General features: G+C 33.5%; 1 long non-coding RNA gene and 1 pseudogene across 1 annotated transcript; both read left to right on the top strand.

Moving 5' to 3' along the window:
• Positions 1-15,284: 15,284 nt before the first annotated feature.
• LOC120115415 lies at positions 15,285-17,370 on the top strand (annotated as a pseudogene).
• A 1,513-nt stretch (positions 17,371-18,883) lies between these two features.
• LOC120115384 lies at positions 18,884-22,994 on the top strand. The gene is made up of 4 exons (XR_005515473.1): positions 18,884-19,048; positions 22,381-22,551; positions 22,650-22,736; positions 22,850-22,994. It is a non-coding gene; the product is annotated as an uncharacterized LOC120115384 (long non-coding RNA).
• The last annotated feature ends 885 nt before the right edge of the window (positions 22,995-23,879 follow it).

The raw sequence follows: 23,879 nt of genomic DNA, 5'->3' as shown, positions 1-23,879 counted from the left end.
TTTAAGTTCAGTAGTTTTCGAGTCAAGTTGAGCTCCATTTCAGAGTTTTCGAGTCGAGTCGAGCTCCACAATACTCGAGCTCGTTTACACCCCTAGTTTCAACTTGTTTTTCTTGGCCAACAAATTTTGCCCCAAAATTTTGGCTTTTTTTGCCCCAGTTCCAATAACAAGCTTCTATGTCTAAGAGACATGTGTCAATTGCCAAGATCTACTCCAGATAGATTGTCTTGTTTGAAGATGTTTTTCTCCCTCTTTCTGTTTTTTTTAATATGAAGAGTTCATTGAAGAAGTTTTGGAAATGTTTTATGAAAGAATTTTAAATAACGAAATAATGTTGAAAAATGTTTGATGAAATAATTTTGAAAAATGTTTGATGAAGTTTTTGAAAAATGGTGGCCCTTACTTTAGGTTCATGATTGACACAAATTATAAAACAAAAGTTCATTAGATATCAGAGAATTAACTAGTCTTTTAATCTTTCACATTTATGACTCTTTAACAAGTGTCAAGGGTTGATAGGTTGATTTTAGGTTAGCTTCCTAAATTATATGGTTTCTGTCATTAAGTTGTTTATTTGTCTTTGTTCACTTGAACATTGTGACACGCCCATTTTTTATGGCTTGACATTTTAGTCGGATGCAGATAAAATGATGCAGCTAACATACTTAATTGCTAGACCTTTTAGAACATTTATATTTTTGTTCTCTGAAATCTTCTATTTGTTCAAGCTTCATAAATTCTTTTAGTAGAGGTAGTACAAAAATATCGGTCTAAAAAACAAAATTTTTGAATGCTTGTTTGAAGTCGACTATAACAAGTGTTCCTCAACTTCCTTAGTCTATTTTCATCAAAACCCCTTATTTAATTTAATTTAATTTAATTTAATTTAATTTAATTTAATTTTCCTTTGTTCAGCTTGCTATAGAAATCTATCCATAAAGACAAGGCTTTTAACCAATTTCTTTAGCGGAATAGTTCAGCTTTATTGTATGTATATGTATAGTTTTTCTTTTCCTTTATTTGGCTAACTGAAGAATCCATCTCATTAAAAAGTCTTTGACTTGACAATCAAAGTGGAGCAAACACCGGATTTCCAGGTATACGGTCATTGTCATGGTTTGAAAGTAACATATTCATAAAGCCAGGGCTTTTGAGTTAACTCTATAACCAATTGCTTTAGCTCAACTTTATTGTATATATATAATTATATAATTACATTAACTTCCTAGGTATATGGATTTAATTTCTTAAGTTTATTGAGAAGAACCTGATATAGTTTGGGTATTGTTGGAGTTTAGAAAATTTTATCCTTAGAATTCAATTCCCAAGCAACTAACCTAGACTAAATTTATCTACTTCACTATTCCATTTGTGAAGATTATTATCATCATTGAACGTCCTCAATAAAAGCAGAAACTAATTAGCTTTGTAACCTCATATACAAGATGTCTTATTTTCTTTGCTTCTATATATACCTGAATGCTAAGCCTTTTAATCATCTCTTCGTGAAAGGAGAATATTATCTCAGCCCCTACAAGAGAATGATATGATGTTTGAGTGTATTTGCTGGAGAATGGTCAAGGGTCCTTGTTTTATGAGGGTTTAATCTTGCCACTTACCAAGAGACCATAACTTTGATTCTCAAGAGAACATCTAATTCAGTTAATATTTAAAGAATCTCAAGATTAAAATTTACTCATTGTTTATAACCTCATAATTTAGTATTTTATTTAACATGTTAAAAAAGTCCAGTGACTTACAAACTTGTAAACAGAGGAAGAAGTAAAGAAAAACAAGTTCAAACAATATGAAATGCCTCTTTCATGCAAGTGCAAAAAGCTTCATGGTAGATGCAAATGAATTCTTGGTTCACATCAAAATGCCCCATCATTCATCGAATGTCCATGCCTCTGAGTCAATCAGATTTTGGACCTTGCGCTTCAGTGCCCCACAATTCTCAATTGTATGCCCCGAGCTTCTTATATGGTAGTTACATACCATGTTGACATTGTAGCCTTCGGGATACCGGGGTCTTTTGGCTTGAACTGAACCGGATTCATGAGTTTATTTTCAATGAGTGTTGGAAGCAACTCCTCATATGTCATTGGAATTGGGTTAATATGATTATTCTCTTGGATTGTCCTATGTTTGGCTGAATATGATACCACCATATTGATTTCAGCTTTATTCTCAGTGTCAGTATTGCTTGTGCTCCTTAGTTTTCCATTCTTGAAAGCCTTTTTAATCATTTCTCCACAAATGACAAAATCAGAGAATTTATGTATGGTAACCCCTAGCATGTGGTTGATATATGAAGATTTCAGTGTGTCGACTAACATGGTGATGAACTCTCTTTCGGTCATTAGTGGATGTGCTTAGGACTCAATGTCCCTCTATTACTGTGTATATTATCGAAAGCTCTCGTTATGCCTCATATCCAAGTTTTGCAGCGTAGTTCAGTCAGGGGCCATTTTAGTCATGTGTTTATATTGACTCAAATAAGCATGAGATAGGTCATTCTAGGAGCGGATTTGAGTGCGGCCCAATTGATTATACCACTTAGAAGCGGGACCGATCATACTGTCTTTAAAGCAGTGGATTAACAGTTAATAATTGTTGGTGTATCTAGTCATCCTCCAAATAAAAATCGTTAGACGAGCAGTAGGGCAACTAGTTCCACTGTACTTTTCAAATTTGAGCATTTTGAATTTACGTGGGAGTACCAGGTCGGGAACCAAGGCTAACTCACATGCATCCACTTCATCTTGGGAGCTCTATCCTTTCTTTCGTTTGAAGTAATTTTTGCACCAATCATTCAGTTTCTCTAGGATCTCAGTCCTAGCTTTCTTTATTTGATATGAATCAAACATGTTATGATCAGTGGGGCTACATTGAGGATTTGTCATGGTTGCTTGAGTCTTAGGGGAAAATAAGCTTGCTTGGTGGCTTTGAAGCGTCTCGAGTGAAATAATTAGCTCTGGAGCAGCATGTGTCATCACACATGCAATGGTTTCTAGATTTGGGGAAACATTCTTCTTGTCTTTTTCCTTATTGAGCCTAGTCAATTTCTCAATAATCTGGTCAACCATGTTAGCCTAGTTTTGCAAAATGGAATCGATAGCAGTCTTTTGTAATTGCTTTAATTTGGATTCCCAATCTGCTTGCATTTTCTGCAGACTCTCTTGCAGTTCTTTCTTCAACTGCTCAAATTTTGCTTCCATCTTTAGTACTTTGTCAGGGCCACTGTCATGGAATACTCCACAAATTAAACTCATGTCTTTATGAACGATAGATGTGAAAATGATTAAATAAATAAAATGGATGCAAAAATACAGAGATGCGAATGCAATGCAAAAAGGTATTGATCCCAAAGATAAATATCATAGAACAAGTTTCATTAGAGACACAAGTCTTCATTTTTATAAGATGATCTGTTTTCACAAACATGCTTTTGCTTGTACGCTTGGTCTAAAGTAATTCGATGCTTTTTCTCGGAGCTTCATCTTCAAAAAAAATATGCCCCTCAAGTATTTTATGTCCTCCTAAACTTGTGTAGAAGATCTATTCAAAACATGACCATCTTAGATTATGCCCATGTTGCACTGGAGTTATGCATTAGGTCTTAATGATTAGAGGTGTAACAACTGTAGGCAAGATTTTGTACTTGCATCTTTGTTCAGATCGAGTGATTACCTCTGAGTTCTTTGGATATCATTCTATTGATATGTCCGGATGTCTGATTCTTTAAATGAGCTTCTTCCATGTTTCCTTAAGTTTCAATTAGCTAACAGTGAATGCCTATGTATGTGACTACTTGATTGATTAACATTTTCTCTATTTATGAAAATTTTCCAGTTAGAGAGTCATTTGCGGATCAACACCTTCATGTTATGCTCTAATGATGATGCAATGCAAAAATGTTAAAAATGAAAAAAAATGAGAAAATTGAATTAGTACAGGTAAAATAATCGATTGAGAAAAAAATATTATTCAAAGATGAATATAACACCTACCCTATCATTATATCTACCCAAATATGATTTTATTAAAATAACAATCCTACATGGACGTGCTTTATACACGATATGATTTATTTCACAAAATAATCATAACTGCATGGTATCTAGTTCACATGCTCTCGTTCAAAAAGAAACTTATTCTATGTAGCAAAGATTAAAGATGCAAAGTCGTTCCTCTTTTGTGTATGGTTCTATCTAGGGTGACCAGTCTATGGTTTACTATATGCACGGTTTCGGCTCTAAGGTAATAGAGGTACTCGAATTATCCTTGTAATTGGTGCCCCCTTGGGCAGCCAAACCCTAAATTCACATCCATTACAGAGTTAAGTGGATCGAGTTTAATTCGAGGAAGTACATTCCTTATGTCTACAAGGAGGGTTGCTCACGAAGATCATAAGGGCATGTACTCCATGAATGACTTACTAGCCTGTACGGAGGGCTACTCACGAAGGCACTAGCGATTCACTCCCAGTTAGTAGGATAGAGCTCGGGTATATAGCTTATGGCATGCAAATGTATGTGACATGTGTGAGGAGGAACTCACAAATATTTTGACAAAATAAAAAAGACTTGTGTTCAAAAACCTTAAAAAGTCTAAAATCAATAAAATCAAACATCAGTACAACTATTCGCAAGAGTAAAAAAAATTATGTATGATTAAAAAATTGAAATTAAAAGGATCGTAATTCAAGTAAAGATTTAAAATTATAAAATTCCAACCAATCGGACAACATATGATCGAATAAGGCCTGACTCTCAAATGTCCACAGTGGAGTCGCTAAGTTGTCATAACCATTTTTAATTAATAAATTGATTTTAAAAATAATTATGACTTTAAATTGGAAAATGTGAATTTTCGTTTAATTTGAAATTTGGAATCTCCATCGACCTTTGGGTTATGTAAGTCGAATACCTAAAAATGTCTTTTAAAACAATTTTAAGAAAAATCATTTATTAAGACAAAAATTGGTCTGCATTTACCAAAGATTTATTTTAAAAGGTTCGGGAGTTGATTACACATGAGGAAGGGTTAATGCCCCTATAGCGCTCAAAATTGGTATTTCTCGACTACAGGTTGTCTATGTAGTGAAACTTTACCTATTCGAAACCAAAATTTAAATTATAATCCTTTAATTTAAAAAAAAGAGTGAATCTCTCCTTTTATTTATGCTTGACTCGATAAGAAATAATTCGATTCACTCAGGTTTATTTAAAAATGATGTTCTTTTGCTACGTGAATTAACAGAAATTGAAATACATTCATGTTGGACGGAATTTCGTTAACACATGACGTAAGACAACATTGCCTTTAATTTTTTTTTGAAAACGAGAAAACAAATATATGATGTATAAACACAACAGTGGCAAATAACATATGGAAGGTGAATGAAATAAAATATAATAGAACTAAATAGGGGTAAATAAACAAAATAACTAAACAAAGGTGAAAAGATAAATACTTGAAATAAATAAACGAATATTTATATTTATTAAAATAATTATGTAAGACATAATATTAAAAATAAAAAAATATAATATATATATTATTTAAAATGAATAAAATATATATTTAATTAACTTAATTATCACTAAATAATAATGTTATAATTATTTTATTCTAATAACCCTCGAAAGTACACCCCTGATATTTGGAGGTCTTCCATAGGTTAATTAAATAATTAGCAAAAGATCTTATAAAATTTTATAAAATTAACTACAATATTTTTTATTAAATATAAATACTTAATACAATATAAAAAATTCTTTTTATTAATACTCGTATATACGTGAAATTTCTTCTCCGTTTTTCAAAAATAAATAAATAAATTAATAAATAACTATATTATATTTATAAAATATAAATATTTAGATAAATTTGATCAAAATGCCTATATGAATATATTACATTCAATACTAAATATCTAATACATAATCAATACATATATAATACTATATTATATATAAATACTACTATACAACAAAACATGAAATAAACACGTGTGTATATATATATATTAGTTTAGGGATTAAATTAAAATAACTAAAATAATAAGGTATTATTGATGCATTTAACCCTAATAGTTCTTAAAAATTTTAAACAAAAATGGTGATTTAAAATGAATATGAATCAAAGTTAGGAGGACTTGAAGCATGAATATAGTGATTTTAAACTTACAACTATCAAAAGGATTAATATGTAACGAATCATAAATTAGTAAACCGAAATCAAGCATTTGACCATAATATTTAAATATGCAAGATGACTAAAATGTGAGAATGGAAACATTGAAGATTCAAAATTAGTAATTTCCCCTTTCATTTGGAACTAAAATACCATGATATAATGAATGAGTGACCAAAACTGCAATTTATCCTTAAACTCTAAAAAACCGCAAGTGAGGAGTCCAAAACTACGTCGTTTTGGGTTTAATATATAAGCCTAAACTAAGGTGATGTTTGTTTACTGCTGAATGGAACCGTTCAGCGCTGAATGTTGAACCGTTCAGCGCTGAATGTTGAACCGTTCAGCGCTGAATGTTGAACCGTTCAGCGCTGAATACTGAACCGTTCAACATTCAGCGTGTTTGATTCTCTCCTCTGAATGAAGATTGTACTGAATGATTCAGCAAAATAGTGATGAATGATTCAGCATTAAAGTACATTCTGAATGATTCAGAACCATTATCAAACAAAATGTCACATTCAAAGCTAATTTATACAGAGCATTTGAATCATTCAGGCCATTGAATCATTCAGCGCTTAATCATTCTGATTTAATCAAACATCCCCTAAGGCTTATTTTATAAGCCTCTTTCATTTTCTTCATTTGTTTCAAAGCTAAGAGAGAGAGAGAGTTTATGAACTCTCTCGAGTTCCCGTCGGAGGAGGAGACGACTGCCGTTGAATTTCACGATCGTTCACAGTGATCAAAAAGGAAGAAAAATATCCTAAAATGATCCTCTATTCTTCCTTAATATGAACCTGAGCCTCTTGTAATCTAAAACCCACCCTAAAGCCCTATATCTAAAGCAATACTTTTTAAAATCTTTCAAAAATTCGATGACCCTTTGGCTTCCCAACGAGCTTCAAACACGGTGAGAATTTCTTCTTCTTTCTTATTTTTCACTTTTTTTTGAACTGGTTCTCTCTTTTTCTTTCATTGTTTCTTTCGAATCGCTCTCTCCTTTCCTCCTTCATTCGAGACTCCTCTATGTTTTATAATGAGGTTTGATTTGATGGTTGTGTAGGGTGGTTATGGGTATAAATTTTTCTATCACTTTGATTTTAATTTTTTACTATATGTAATGATAACTGGTGGAGATGGCGGCGTGATGTTGGCGACAGCATCAGTAGTAGGCAACAAGCGACGACGACGACTGTGATAGAAGCTAGAGTTAGGGTGAAATCCTAGTATCACATATGTAACAACTCCAACCCGTACCTGACTTGGATACAAATCTGAGGTGTCACATTGACTTTTAAAACACTTTGACTCATTTAAAATACAATGAAACTTTACAAGGAAAACAAAACTTTACAAAACATATCAAAGCATCTATTACTTATACATTTTCGTACATGCCAACAATCATATCACATATTATTAGTTTACCCTGATTTGATATCCTTCAGAGCTATGTTGTCCGGTCCTTGCTTACTATATTGATGACAATCACACGCTAAGTTCAGAACTTAGTGAGGCAATACTGAGTTTAGTAAAATAATAAAAAGTTATGAAAATATTTTTAACAGAATCATTAACTATTATAACATCATATTCTTTATAACATATAACATACTTTTTCGCATTGATTAATTTATATGCATTTGACACTTGCTTATACATTCCTTTGAAAAATTTTGTATAAAACTCATAGACATTTCATTAACGTTATAATATTGTTACTCATTGTTCAAATTATATCAAGTTTGTTTTATTAGCCCATCGTATATCGCTGAGAACTCAAGGTATGCGAGTACATTGAGGTTGTGCACTAATAAAATCACCACGGCTCATATAAATTGCACCGAAGTGCCACGTAGAATTGTCCGAAGGACCGCGTAGAATTTGTCTCGAAGGACCACATAGATTTTTCCCGAATGACCACGTAGAAATTTGTCCCAAAGGACCGCGTAGAACCCTCGACTCTTGGCATGCCAACTATACCTCTAATTCTCATAAAATATACTTTGGGCTTTAACCATATAACTATTTCTCATTTCATTATTCAAAGTGTGTCTTATTCTCATAGAGTACATTCACATAGGTCACTTTCACGTTGATCGTTTTCGCTTAGCACATAGAACACATTTACATATTTCATATTCACGTATATCCTTTTTCACTGATAACACTTTTCACGTATACTCATGTTATTTCACATAGCATTATCTAAATTTATTATTTATTCACATAGAACAATTATTTATAGCATATCATTTCACTTAACTTATAATTTTTCACATAGAACATATACTTATATTGTTTCCTATAACATTATTCAAATTATCAGTTGTTCTCATATAATATATTCACATAAAATATATATATTCCTAACAACAACAACAACAAAACCCTATTACCATATACAATGGGGTAAGAGGAGGTAGGGTAATAAGCTGCCCCCAACGCCAGGTTGAGAGCAGTTTCTGTGGAAGACCTCTGGCAGTCAGAAAATTAAAAATAAAGATAAAATACAATGCATGTATAAATAAATAAATAAATACATAGTTGAACAGTCTTCATATGCGCGTTTGTAATGAGAAGTAATCCCTACAAATAAATCCCTGCGTAAAAATCTCTGCATATAGACAGAAATGTAAGTCCAGACTAAATTTAAAAAGAGGAAACATGAAGAGAATGATATATCGTAGTCAGCGATAGCAAGGTACGAGAATGAATAAAATCAAATGGGTTAAAAACTAAACTAAGGCAATACTACTCCGCTACCCTAGTTCTAAGCCTTCATATATTCCAATGATAGAAACGTATAAAAAGTAAAAGTCATGGAAATTACTATAAATGCATTAAAAGAAGACAAATGATGTTACACCATATGGATGTGTCCCACACTACTCGGCTACCCTGGTCTTAAGTCTCCATACTTTCCTGTCAAAGGTTATGTCCTCGGTAAGGGATAAATCCTTTAAATCAGATCTCAAGCAGTCTACCCACTTCCTCATTGGTCGTCATCTCCTTCTGGAACTGTCGACTATAATCGACTCTACCCTCCTGACCGCATCTGACGGTTGTCGCCTAAGAACATGTCCAAACCATCGTAGTCTTCCATCCCTTAATTTTTCGGATACAGACACCACCCCTAATGACATCCTAATTACAGAGTTTAGTTTCATGTTCCACAGAGTCCTACCACATACCCATCGAAGCATTCTCATTTCTGCGGCCTCTATCCTCCTTACGTGATCCTTCTTAATTGCCCAACATTCTGATCCATACAGTAACGCTGGTCTTATAGGCATTCTATAAAAAAATTCCCTTAATTTTTAGAGGCATCTTCTTGTCACACAAAACTCCAGTAGCAGCCCTTTACTTTAGCCATTCCGCCTTTATACGGTGTGTAACGTCATCATCTACACCCGCATCTTTATGTATCATAGATCCTAGGTACTTGAAACAATCCTTTGAAGGGAGAACGTTTCCTTCGATGCATACTTCTACATCTTCATCGTTTTGGTTCCCACTGAAGTTTGAACATAAATACTCTATCTTTTCAATATTGATCCTTAGACCTTTTTCTTTCAAAGCAGTCGTCCAGGTAGTCAGTCTAATATTCAACTCATTTTTTATTTCAGTAACTAGGACAATGTCGTCAGCGAAAAGCATACACCATGGAACACCGTCTGGTGTCGTACTATAGATGTCGTCCATAATCAAGGTGAAGATGTAAGGGCTAAGAGCCGACCCCTGGTGGAGTTCGATTTCCACCGGGAATGCCTAGATGTTTCCAACTATAGTCCTGACATATGTATTAGATCTATAATACATATCACGAATCGCCCGGATATAAGCAGTTGGGATCTGTCTCGTTTCCAAGGTCTTATAGATCGTATTGTGGGGTACACTATCATACGTCTTCTCAAGGTCAATGAACGCCATGTGAAGTTCTCTATTTTTCCCTATATTTCTCCATAAGTCGTTGAAGTAGATGAATCACCTCCGTAGTAGACATGTCTGGTATAAAGCCAAATTGATTTTTTGAAACCCTAGTAACATGTCTCAACCTAGCCTCTATCACCCTTTCCAATAGCTTCATGGTATGACTGAGTAGTTTAACACCTCTGTAGTTACCATAACGTTGGGGATCTCCTTTATTCTTATAAATTGGTATCACCGTAGACTCTCTCCACTCCTCTGGCATCTTGGCAGTCTCTAAAATAATATTAAAGATGTTGGTCAACCACTTAACTCCCTCTTCTCCTAGGGACAACCACACAGTGATAGGAATTTGATCTGGACCGACAGCTTTGTCCTTCCCCATATTTCTAAGGGACATTTTGATTTCCTCAATCCCAATCCTACTTGTAGGGCAGTCATTGGTCGTAGTAGAAGGTCGGCTGACCCATCAACGTTACCATCTCTACAGGGAGAGGCACCGTTATTAAATAAGCCAAAGAAATAACTACCCCAAACCCTCTTAAAATCATCATATTTCACTAAAAAAACATCATTGTCGTCTTTAATAAACCTAATGCTACCTAGATCATTTTTCATATTCTCCCTGGATTTTGCAAGCCTGAAGATGTCGTTTTGTTCTTCCTTGGTGTCTAATCTCTTGTACATTTCCTAGTATGCCTTATCATTTGCTTTAACCACTGTTTTCTTGGCTTCCCGCTTTGCCTCCTTGTATCATTGTTTAGCTCTCGATCTTTCTTCGTCGTCATTGTATTGTAGCAACTCCTTGAAGCAAGTTTGCTTTGTCTTCACCTTAGTTTGGACTTCGTCGTTCCACCACCAGGATTCTTTATGTTCCTTGATCTTTCCTGTCGATAACCCAAGGGTGTTTTTGCCCACTTCTCTGATGGAATTTGCCATATTTTTCCATAACATATATGCATTATTTGAGTTTGTAGTTTTAAAAACTGTATGAGACAAAACCTTACTCCTAAAGTCATCAGTTGTCACTCCATGTAAGTTCTTCCAAAGGATCCTAGGTTTACCAAGTTTAGCCCTCCTATGAGTGTTCCGCCCGTGGCGTACGCAGAACACCAAAACCAACAATATGTATTGTGATGCACATGCCTCTTCAGGGAACACCTTACAGTCAATGCAAGCCCATCGATCCCGATTTCGAACCAAGATGTAGTCGATTTTGGTACAATGTCCCCCGCTATGGAACATAATCAAGTTCACATATCTCTTGTTAAAGAAGGAGTTAGTAACCACCATATCATGTGCAGTAGCAAATTCAAGCAACGTACGCCCCTCCTCATTCATACTACAAAAACTGAAACCCCCATGAACACCGTCAACCCGTCAATTTCACTACCTATATGGCCATTGAAGTCTCCTCATATGAAAACTCTTTGGTCCTCCAGAATGCTCCTAAGTACATCATCTAACGAATCCAGAAGCAACGTTTTTCCCCCTCCCCTAGGCCAACGTGTAGGGCGTACATTGAAAGGACATTCACCACTTCCGTTTCTATAATAACCTTAATCATCATGATCCTATCACGGTATCTACAAACTTCAATTACATTTTCCTTGAGCCTAGAGGATACCAAGATACCCACCCCATTTCTAGCGTTATCTACGCCTGAATACCACAACTTATACTCGTTACACTCTCTGGCGCAAGCCCCTTTCCACCTAGTCTCTTGAATACATGCAAAATCTATTTTACTATTACTTAGTACGTCGGTCAGCTCCAGCAGCCTAGCATTTAAAGTGCCTACATTCAACGTACAAACTCTAAGTCTAGTCTCCTTGACACCACTCTATCGAGCCCGCCCCCTATACGCCCTATGGGATCTAAAAGAATGACATGACCTCAAGTAATCATCTATAGCCGAAGCTATGAGGAACTATGAAAAAGGAAACCAAAGAAGATAGAAGATGCACCAATAAAACGCTAGAGAAATTGAGGGGTACTAAGAAGCGTAGTTGGATACTTAATAGGATTTTAATTTATATAATATTATTGTTACTTTTTATTGCTAAAAGCCTAGTGTTAAAAGGGAGAAATAGAATAATATTGATTTTTATTATTTTGTGGGGGTAAATATTTATAAATATATTTAATTGCTAAAAGCCTAGTTGTAAAAGGGAGGAAAAAAGAATAATATTGATTGTTGATTTATAAATACGTTCCAATCTTTACTGACAATTTCAAAACCTTTTTTTTTTTGAAAAATTTGAATTGAATACTAAGTTTATTGCTAGTAATTAGGTTAATAATGATAAAAAATAAGCTTATTAACAATTATAAGGTAAATTGCGTAAACACTAGCATAACACGTTTAAATAGATGGCCGACCACTATATGTATCTGGCCGACAAGTAGAAAGTAGTTATTATTTTTTGATGGGGTTGTTTTCCGGCGAAGGTTCAGCTGTGGAACTTTAATGTGGTTGCCGGTAACGTTCGCCTGCAAAAGACAAAAAATACAAGCAACTCCAATGAATATTGGAGAATTTCCCTAACTTTACCCTAATAATACAGATTTCGTATATAAAACAGACAGATCAGAGAATATAATTAATCAAATCTAACGAACTGGGGTACTCTGGTTCTCATCTATAATAATTTAAAAATATCAAAACGAATGATAAAACTTTCAAATGGAGAGGGAACACTTGGAGGGGTAGAAGGAATATCCTGGAAAGTTGCAGCAAGCCTTCAGTGACGAGAAACCAGACCTAGGAAACCAGTAAAAAACATACAGAACCCATATTTGAATCAAAGATTCAAATCCTTCTTTTTCTTTTTTTCCCCTTGATTTATATGGCTAGAAACATGGAAATGAGAAGTGGGAAGAGTTCAAATTTGGATTGAAAGCAAAGGATTCAACACAAAACTTTATAAACACCCTCTGATGCAATCACAAAACGAAAAGAATCACTGAAAACATAAAACAGAGAAATATGCAAGGAATTTTAACAAGTAATAAAAGGAAGAGGAGAATGAAAGAAAGGTTTAGAGAAAACAGATCTGATAGATACGAGATCTGTACCACGAGAACAAAAAACCAACAACAAATAACTTATAAACAAAGCAACAAACACTTACCAGAAGCCCAGATTTTTTTAACAAAAAACAGCACTTCTTCGAGAATAATGAGAGAAACCCTCTTCATATAAACACCTTTCAAGTAAATCAGTAGCTTAAAATATTAGCAAAGATACCACATATAAACTGAACAGATCTGTTAATGGGGTTTTGTTTTTGGTTGAGAAGAAAATGGAACAAAAATCCTCACGAGAATGTGGAGAAAAATAATACTAAATAATGAAATCGAAATAATACTTTTAAAATACCGTTTAAATAAAAACCATCACATAATACAATTCATTTGGTTCATAAACATACGAGGTTGGATCATCGCAAGCCGTCCTCCAATTTTATATAAAGTAAGTAAGAATGCACTCACATTTGCCTCACTTAAGCCTTAAACAACTCCTTCTCTCTTTCACTTTGTCTTGGTCGTTCTGCATTTGCTTTTAATCAAATCTACACATAGCACGACCCATATGAATATCGTAACTCAATTAACATCTAACTCATTAACTTTTATTTAAGCGAATTAAAACACTTAATTAACATTTCCGATTGAATAGTATCAGTGCTCTACCCACAATACTGATACTTTTTTTCTATGGTACCAATACCCACTTCAGTACATATACCATTTTAGCATTTTGGAATTTCCTTTTTAATTACAATAACGATACCTTCCTTTTGGTATCGATACTTCCACATCAGTATCGATACTACTTCATCAGTATCGATATTGTTCATCTTATTCATACTCTTTCCTTAAATTTTAACCTTATAGTATCGGTACTATTTTTCTAGTATCAATACCCTTACCTAGATTTCACTTATTTCACTTCAAATTTTACCCAAACTTCACTTAAATCTCTTACCCTTAACTCTATTCCTGCTTTCAAACTCATTTACACTTATTCCCACTAACTTATATCCATTAAAACTCATTTAACATCTAATTCTCCCGTAGAACTCTTGAAAAAAAAAATCATACCAGTTTTCCAAACATGTTCTCAATCCTTTCTAACACTTCTAACATCTTTTTACAACCCTCAACAATTCAAATATTCTTTTAGAATCTAAATATTCATCATTTTCTAACAATTCCCTTAAAAACTCATTTTACTAATTCACCATTAATTCATCCATCTCTAAGTTTCAACTCGTCTTTAAGCTTTATTAAGCTTCTATATTACCCAAAGAACCAAAACCAACTCAAAAATGAAAGAATTAACCAAGTTCAATTTACTTACCTTAGAAATGAAAGAATTACCTTATTTCCCTCACATGCTTAAATATCCTTTAAAAAATGAATTTTAAATTCATTTCCTGACAAAAGACCAATTTTCTCTTCTATTCCTCAATCTTTGATAATAAATCCTATATAAAAAATTCTAATTCAATCATTGAACTTTTCAATTTATTCAAAACACACCATCAAATATAAATCCCTACATTTCAATCACTGGCCCGAAGTTTGGGTATTACAACATCATCTAAGTCGTTGGATCAAGTACAGAACCAACGGTTGGAAGGGTCTGGCGGCTGGGGAACATGATAAAACCCTAGTGTGCTGATGGGCTGCCATGTGGGCTTCTCTTGTTGGACCTACTATCGTGGGCTTATTTTGTAATATTTAGATTTTAGGTTGTAATTAGGTTGGATCTGTTGTAACTTGACCTGCAAAAATGTAATCAATAATAATAATAATAATAATAATAATAAATTAAAACCCAGGTAAATAACATTTTGCAATTGCCACTCTTTCTCACTAGAGATGAGTAAAACTACCTTCTGGTTTCGCATGGTCGTATCAATTTCTGGATACTCATCTTTTAGGGGACAGTTATTCAGCCACCAGTCGTCTCGCCTCTTTATTTTGAATATGCTCATCCTACTTGTATTTCGGATGTTCTCGTCACATACACTATTTTCGGTTGATTACGTTAAAAAAAAACTCTATCCAATATTTGACCGCGGCCTTCCTTTCTATAAAAGGCCCTAGATGACAATTATATCAGTGCCAAAACGTTGATGACCGAGGAGTTGAAACTCAGAAACCAAAAGAAAAGGAAACCTGTAATTAAATGGATAAGGATCGATCCGTACAAGCTCATCCTCCACATGTTCTCATCTTTCCCATCCCATTACAAGGCCATATAAACTCCATGATTAAGCTAGCTGAACTGCTAGCTCTCGCCGGCTTCAGACTCACCTTCCTCAACTCCGATCGAAACAACGAAAGCCTCCTCAAGTTCACCGACATCTCCACCTACTTCGCAAGATACCCAGGCTTCGAATTCAAGACCATATCCGATGGTCTCCCTCTTGATCATCCCAGGTCGGGGAATTGATTTATGGAGATGTACGAAGAGGTCATCGAAACGAAAATGAAGCGAGATTTGAGAGAGATTCTCTTGAACATCAGTCCAACAGTGGATTGCATAATCGGAGATGGGTTTTTAGGGTTTTCTGTTGATGTTGCGAGGGAGCTTGGAATCCCCATCATTTGTTTTCGTACCAGCAGTCCCCATGGTTTTTGGGCGTATTATTCTATCCCTGATATAATCCAAGCTGGGGAGCTTCCTATTAAAGGTAAATCAAACTCCTTTTGAGTATCATTTTTATGAGAATTACATTGGAATAGACCTCTATTTGGGTGAGATTGACTGGCTTTGGATTGGGATTGGTGTTAGTCTGCATTTCGGGTGTTAAAATTTTTAATTCATTCAGGTTTTCAGGTTATTTTGTGTTCAAGTTGTTTTGTTCTCGATACAGATCATTTCGAGTTCGGGTCATTTGAACTTGCCGGCTGAATTTTTCAGATTGAGCCATTTGAGTTCAAGTAATATCGGATTTGGTGTTAGGGTCATTTTTTGCAATTGAGCTTTTGTTTTTCCTTTTTGCTCTGTTTTGAGTTTAAGTTCAGGTTCTAATTGAAGAATCTACATGAGAACTGTTTGTTTAAGTTTTTCATGGCATTTGTTATACATTATTTGACCTGGTTGATGTGTTTTTTTGTTAAAATGTTGGAGGTAGTGAAGTCATGGATCTGTTGATAACAACAGTTCCAGGCATGGAAACTTATCTCTGGGTGTCTAGACCTTCCGAGTTTTTGCCGAGCTCCTGATATGGAAGATCCAATTATCAAACTTTTTGTTAAAGAGACACGAAGGAGCACTCGAGCCGACGCCTTGATACTCAACACCACCGAAGAGCTCGATGGGCCTATACTATCTCAAATACGCACCAAATGCCCTACCGTCTATGCCATTGGACCGATCAATGCTCAGTTAAACACCAGACTCAAGGCAGAAAATAGAGAACCGCACGATCATTTCTCGAACACTCCTTGGGAAGAAGATGAAAGCTGCATTCCTTGGCTTGACAAGCAACCAAATCGATCTGTTATCTATGTAAGTTTTGGTAGCATTACGAGCATGTCAATGGAGAAACTCGTAGAGCTTTGGTATGGACTTATTAATAGTAAAGCGAAGTACTTGCTTGTTGTAAGGCCAAATTTCGTGACTGGAGATGGTGAAGGGGAGGATGATGTTGTATTTGAGCTTTTGGAGAAGACTAAGGATTGAGGCTACACCGTCCATTGGGCACCGCAAGAGGCAGTCTTGAACCACCCGGCTGTTTGGGGGGTTCTTGACTCATTGCGTATGGAACTCGACTTTGGAGAGCATTGTTGCTGGGGTACCTATGATTTGCTGGCCTTACTTCGCTGACCAACAAGTGAATAGTAGGGTGTGGAAAATTGGGTTGATATGAAGGATGTTTCCGATCGGAAGATAGTTGAGAAAATGGTGAATGATGTGATGGTGGACCGAAAGGAGTTTGCAAAATCAGCAACCAAAATGGTTCGTGTAACCAATCAATCCGTTAGTGTCGGTGGGTCTTCTTATGGCAATTTGGACCGTCTAGTTGAAGATATTCGAGCAGTGAGCTTGAAAACCCCACAAAAGATGATAGTTTCATAATGAAGAACTTTACATACAGTAAGTAGTTTTCCGAGTTCGATGATCTTTTAGTACAAGTGTCATTGTTGATCGTTTTCATGGTCTAAACAGCAATTCAGAATCTGTTTTGATGATTATAAGTCATGTTTCAATGTGAATTTTGTATCTGATCTCTTATAGCAGATTAAAGTGCCTATTATAGCAATTCATAATAACACCAACTGATGGGTTCTAATCTAATCTGACTTGATAAGATTTTCTTTGAAAAACAGGTTCTAAGAGTAGGATGAGTTTTGATTTTTTTTTTCTTGGATTAAGGGCGATGCAAATCATACCTTGCATTAACCCTTTGGTCAGTGGCATGCAAATCATAGGGTCACCTTCACATATAGTCTCCAAAATGCTCCCACGAACTGAAGATACACATTTCAAGAATACGGGGACTAAACCACAAAAATACATACTACAAAGACCTTTTTCAGAATCCAACGAAAATGCTAAAAAAAGGTTTTCTTAATTAGACCTAAATTGCACCGTTCCAAGGAATCAGAAATGGTCAATCGTATGAGTTGGTATCATAACTATGTATAGAAAGATTTCAACTTTGAAATTGTGGGTCAATCACTTCAGCTAGAGGCTTATTTTGGTTTGAAAAAAAAACATAAAAGAAATAGGTCGGAAAAATGGTGAATTTAATTGAAGGGTTTATTATAAATTCATATGACTTTTCATTATTGTAAATTAAAAAATAATTTTTAATTTTATCATTAGTAGGATAATTATTTTTTAAATATTTCAATTTAAAAAGGTTTTTCTTATCTTTTTAACTTTGAATATTAAATATAATTATATACTTTTGTATATTTCAAATTAAAATAATATTTATTTAAGTTTGAACGGTAAAAATGGTTTATCTTTTGAATATATTAAATTAAAAGATATTATTATATGTTTACATTTAAATATTAAAAGATAGATATTTGGATTAAATCTCTCTTGAAATCCCTTATAAATACTGAACAAACCTGTTAAGTTTTTCACCTCTCAAATTTCAAGAAATTTTACTTTCTTGAAAATCCCCTATTGTTGTTTCAAATGAGTGATCGAAAATCTGTCTTAAGCAATAAAGGAGTGATCGAAAATATGTCTTAAGAAAATTATGTAGCGATAGACCTCAATTGATTTCAATCAATAAATCAAAATAAAAATAGTATTTTTATTTATCTGACAAAATATATCTTAAGAAAATGTTGTTTTTCTAACAAAATATACCCAAGATTATGACTTTAATGAGGGTCGCAACTTTCATTTATCTGAAAAGATTTTAGCATACAATGTGTTGTCAGCTCCCTTGAATTTGAATTTTTAGTACTTAAGGTGTTTAAAATTCGGTTTTAATCGAATTAACTGACCGAATTGAATTAGTTTAGTTAATTCAGTCGATCATTGAATTAGTTCGATCGGAAAACGGTTAATAATTTTTTTATAATTTGATTAAAGGTTAATTCGATTTGAAATCGATTAATTAACTAAATTAACCTTTAAATATAATTATATTAAGAGAATTAACCGGCCCAATCCATTTAAAACCCATTAAAAATCCCAAATCAATATTAATTAATTAAAATAATCTCAAAACTAAGCTAGGGCTGAAACGGTTAAACCTAAACGGCTAAACCTTTCAATCTCATCTCACCAGTCACCCCGTTCTACCTCTGTAAACCTCTCAATCTGACGCATCTTTAGTTAACAACAAGCGATTAACCTTGTCGATTGGCTTCTCTTCTCTCTCAGCATAGCTTTCTGTAGTCATATCGTTGTTGCAAGAAGATCCAGGTTTGTTAATCTTTTCCTCGTTAAACGAATTCTGGTATTTCTATATTTCTCGACTTTTCGCTCTTTGGATAGGTTTAGCGTGTTGAATTCTTTTTTGTTTTCTAATAGATGTTTTGTTAGAGTCTCTCAGCTTTGTATATTGTCTACAAATTCTTTGTATAACGTCTTATGGACTACCTTCTTACTGCAAAGTCAGAATTGAAAATTCTTTGTATTTTATATGAAATTAAAAGTTTAATTATCAAAGGCCATCAAGAATTTAGAGACTTATAGAATAAAGAGGTTATTTTATATGAAATTAACTCAAACAACATAAAATAAACATAAAAATAGCAGAACTAATCAAATTGAGAATCCAAAAAGTAAAACTTAGAGCATTAAATCTACGGTAATCAATTGTATTAGTTAATCAATAAAAAAAACAAGTTTACTTACATCCCAGCATTTTTGGCAGCTTGAGCTCCTGCAGGTGCATCTTCAAACACAAGAATTTTCTTGGAATCTATAGGCACATCCTATTAATACACAATTTATCCATCAGTTTTTATACAAGTTTATCTTGGACCGTTTCAAAGGCAACATAGAAAGGTCGCCACTGAAACAAGACAATTCAGCATGTTTGCATTGAGAAAACTGGGGATAACTCGAATTTGAAAGGAACTGGAAAATACCCTTAGCAATAGAATAAAGTAAGAGAATAAAAACAACCATTTATATCATTTTATTAAGTACTATTTTAGTTCCTTCAAAAGTTGAGATTCTTAAATAGGCATGGTAGTACTATTTTAGTTCCTTCAAAAGTTGAGATTCTTAAATTGGGGATAACTTCATTTTAGCTCCATTTGCAATTTGTCATAGGTTCAAGCCAAAGAAATAAACTCCTAGGAAAGCATGGTAGTGCTCAAATACAGACAGTCCCTAGATTCTGTAATTCATGAACTGCATGCACTAGGCAGCCCTTTGTTGTTTTTGAATATGACACTTATGTTCATGAATGGTGAATATTAAATTCCAAATAATCTCGAATTGTCTTTCTCTGTATGTGTTAGTTCTATCAAATTCAAACAAGCAAAGGGTACTAAGTTCACCAAAAGTCACTTTCATGTGATTATTTCTTACTTTGCTTTACTTCTCATATAACTAAAACACCAAGAAAATAATCTTTATGCATGTCCAAACACAAGTTGGCATTCTCAAGTACATTAAGAGAACATGGATTGATATCATACCTCAAGCTCCAGTGGAACTTTGTACTAGAATGGGATTCTTGCTACACTTCTTTATTTCAGATAACAATCGAAGCAAATGCTGCCAGTACTGAAATTTTATGTTCAAAGAGTAATTTTAACATGTTTATGAAATTACAGTAACTAAGTTGCTTAAAACTGTCTAGTATGGGATCTAATAGAATTCTTGAAGTGATAAATGCCATGATACCTTATATAGTTTTCTGTAGATGTCCAATATGGCAGCATCTATTGAGGGAAGTGTTTCACCCCTTTATCAAATTCTACAAATTCAACGACTGAAGCTTTAAGTCAAATCAAAAGGCAAGAGGGATTGCAAGTAAAAGAAAAGTTATTCCTTTAAGGTCAGAAGTATGGTCTCATTTTACTAAGTTTTTTAATAGTGAGGGTGAAAGTAAGGGTAGATGCAATCATTATGAGAAAGAATTTTGTTGTGATGGGAAAAAATGGAACTGGGTCATTAATATATCACATGAAACAGTGTAAGAAAAATCCTAACAACATTAACACTAATCAAGGCAATTTAGTGTTACCTAGTAAGGATATTCGAGGGGAAGTAGAACATCTTACAACTTGGAAATTCGATCAACAAACAATTAGAAAAGTTTTAGCCCAAATGATTGTGACTGATGAATTGCCTTTCAAGTTTGTTGAGAGTGAATGATTTATAAAATTTATGTCAGTAGCATGCCCCAAGTTTCGTATTCCTTCAAGATTGACTATAACTATAGATATTTATCAGTTGTACTTGGATGAAAGGAGTAAGCCGAAATAGTATTTAAGAAGTTCATGTTCTAGAGTTTGTTTAACTATTGATACATGGACCTCTATGCAAAGAGTTAATTATATGTGTCTCACTGTGCACATTATTGATAACGATTGGAAATTGAATAAGAAAATCATAAGTTTTTATCCAATTTCTAGTCATAAGGGAGATGTAATTGGGTTGATGATTGAGAAATGCTTATTAGATTGGGGGATTGATAAGTTGTTTACTGTCACCGTTGACAATGCAACTTAGAATGATGTTGCTATTGGTTATTTAAGAAAGAGATTTAGTCCTCGAGGGGGTTTGCATTGCAAATGGTAAATATCTTCATATAAGATGTATTGCACATATTGTGAATTTGATTGTTGTTGAAGGTTTAAAGGAAATGAACAAATCTGTTGCACTTGTTGGGGGGCTGTGAAATATGTGAGATAATCTCCAACTAGATTGAAAAAGTTCATGGAGTGTGTTGAGATGAAAAATATTGAGAGCAAAAAAATGTTTTGTCTTGATGTTTGTACTAGGTGAAACTCTATCTATTTAATGTTAGACACTGTTGAAAATTTTGAGAAAGCTTTTGAGAGATTCGAGGAGCATGATACAAATTTTAGGGTTGAACTTGAGTTAGGAGAGGGCTGGCCAACTGTAAATGATTGGGCTTGTGTTAGAAACTTGAGGGATTTCTTGGAACATTTTTATAGAGTCACTTTGCGATTTTAGGTACTTCATATGTCACATCTAACAATTTTTTTGTTGAACTTACTGAAATTTGTATACTTTTAAGGGATGCTCAATTAAGTGTTGATGTTGAATTTAGTGTTATGACCATGAGGATGAAAGATAAATTTGAAAAATATTGGGGTGATATTTAGAAGATGAATATGTTTGTTTTTGTTGGTTGTGTTTTAGATACTAGGCAGAAATTAAGTTATCTTGAATTTGCACTTAGTGAGATGTATGATTCGGAAAAAAGTTTTGAAGTGATGCAAAACCTAAAAGAGACTTTGAATGAATTGTATGATGAATATAAGCCTCTAGTCTCTAGTGATGGAAGCCATTTAAATGTGAGAATTTCTTTAAGTGAACTACAACAAGAAGTGAAAAGACGCATGAAAGATTTGTATAAAAGGCGTGTGATTGAAACTGGTGGTGAGGATCAAACATCTGAATTAGATAAATATCTAGGGGAGGTTGTTGAGAATTATGATGATGAATTTGATATCTTGTCATGGTGGAAAGTTAATACCCCTAGATTTCCAGTTTGTCAAATATGGCCAAAGATGTATTAGTTATACCGCTTTCTACCATCGCTTCAGAGTCTGCATTTAGTACCGGTGGACGTGCGATTGATCAATTTAGGAGTTCTTTAACTCCTAAAATGGTACAAGCTCTTGTGTGTAATCAAGATTATATTAAAAATTCATCAACCTAAAAGGAGATCAAGAAGTTTGAAGAACAAATTCAAGAGCTTGACAAGATTGATAATAGTATGTGATTCTTTATTTATTAATTTTAATTTAATAAGTGAATTTATTTTGAGGAGAATTGACACGCCATTAATTTATTTAATCATTTTAACTTTTAGATTTATCTTGGAATGCATTACAGCCTACCCTCAATTCATAAGCTCATAAGCTTCTGCACTGGCAGCACTGTGAGTATGAGTTGAAAGGTATGCAATTTTTTCTTAATAGATACTTGTAAATTGCAATGTACTTTTTAGTTTATATATATGATTTTTTTTGTTGTATTTTTAGTTTTAAAATAATATCTTTTTTCTTGTAGAGATAATGCAAATGGAAAAATTTTCGGAGGATTCAATTGGTGCAAATGGAGTATTTTGAATACTATTTTTTGTGGTAATTTCTTCCCTTACATTTCTTTTAATTTCATTAACCGGAGTAGTTACTAGTTAGCACAGCTCTGATGAAGCGATGATGTTTAGTACATTCATATATGAATAAGATTGTATTACATAAGATTGAGTTAGTTTAGCACTTATAATTTTAGCATTGGTTGATACTTAATAGATATATTTGATATTTATACATTTTATTGTTTTTATTATTTTTGATGGTTCGAATTGAATTTTGCATCTCTTTATTTCTATGTTGTGCACTGTGCATGTTATATGTTCTCTTAAGATATGAATTGTTCTACACTTGATAGAAATCATCTTGGTTGGTATGGCAGCAGCAGTCAACAGCTTAGCAGTTAGCACAACCTTTATGCACCAGCACCATGCTCCATTTATTTTGTAGAATTTCAAAATTGTTGGTTTTTTGAACTAAATTGATATATACAAATATCTTATTTTAATATAATGTTTGAGTCAAATTATTAGATATTATTTATAATTAGATATTATTTAAATTAATTGTAAACTATTTTTTTAATTAAAATTATTAAATTCAAAAATTATAAAAAAATTCGGTTAATTCGAATATTAACCGAATTAACCAAAATTTATTTGGTTCGGTTAATACTTTAAAAAAAGTTTGGTTAGGTTAACGGTTAAAGAAAAAAATTGATTAATTCGGTTAAGAGTATTTCGGTTCGGTCGGTTATCGTTTTAACCGAATAAACACCCCTATTGGTACCCAGTGCTTTCAAAACAATTTTCTAAATGGATCAATTTGTAAAGTACGCAATATGGTACTACTCTTCAACCATTCGCGCAATATAATTTTAATGGGTGGAAATTAGATAATTAAATCTCTTTTTTTATAATCATTAATATCGAATTTCTTGTGAACGAGATAAACTTAATTACAAAAATCAGTCTCAAAATAATTCTTTATATATTTCCAATATG

The sequence above is a fragment of the Hibiscus syriacus genome, unplaced genomic scaffold, assembly GCF_006381635.1.
Source record: "Hibiscus syriacus cultivar Baekdansim isolate YM2019G1 unplaced genomic scaffold, ASM638163v2 tig00110264_pilon, whole genome shotgun sequence".
Lineage (NCBI taxonomy): Eukaryota > Viridiplantae > Streptophyta > Magnoliopsida > Malvales > Malvaceae > Hibiscus > Hibiscus syriacus.
Note: the sequence above shows the minus strand (reverse complement) of the source record. Positions and strands in the feature narration are given on the sequence as shown.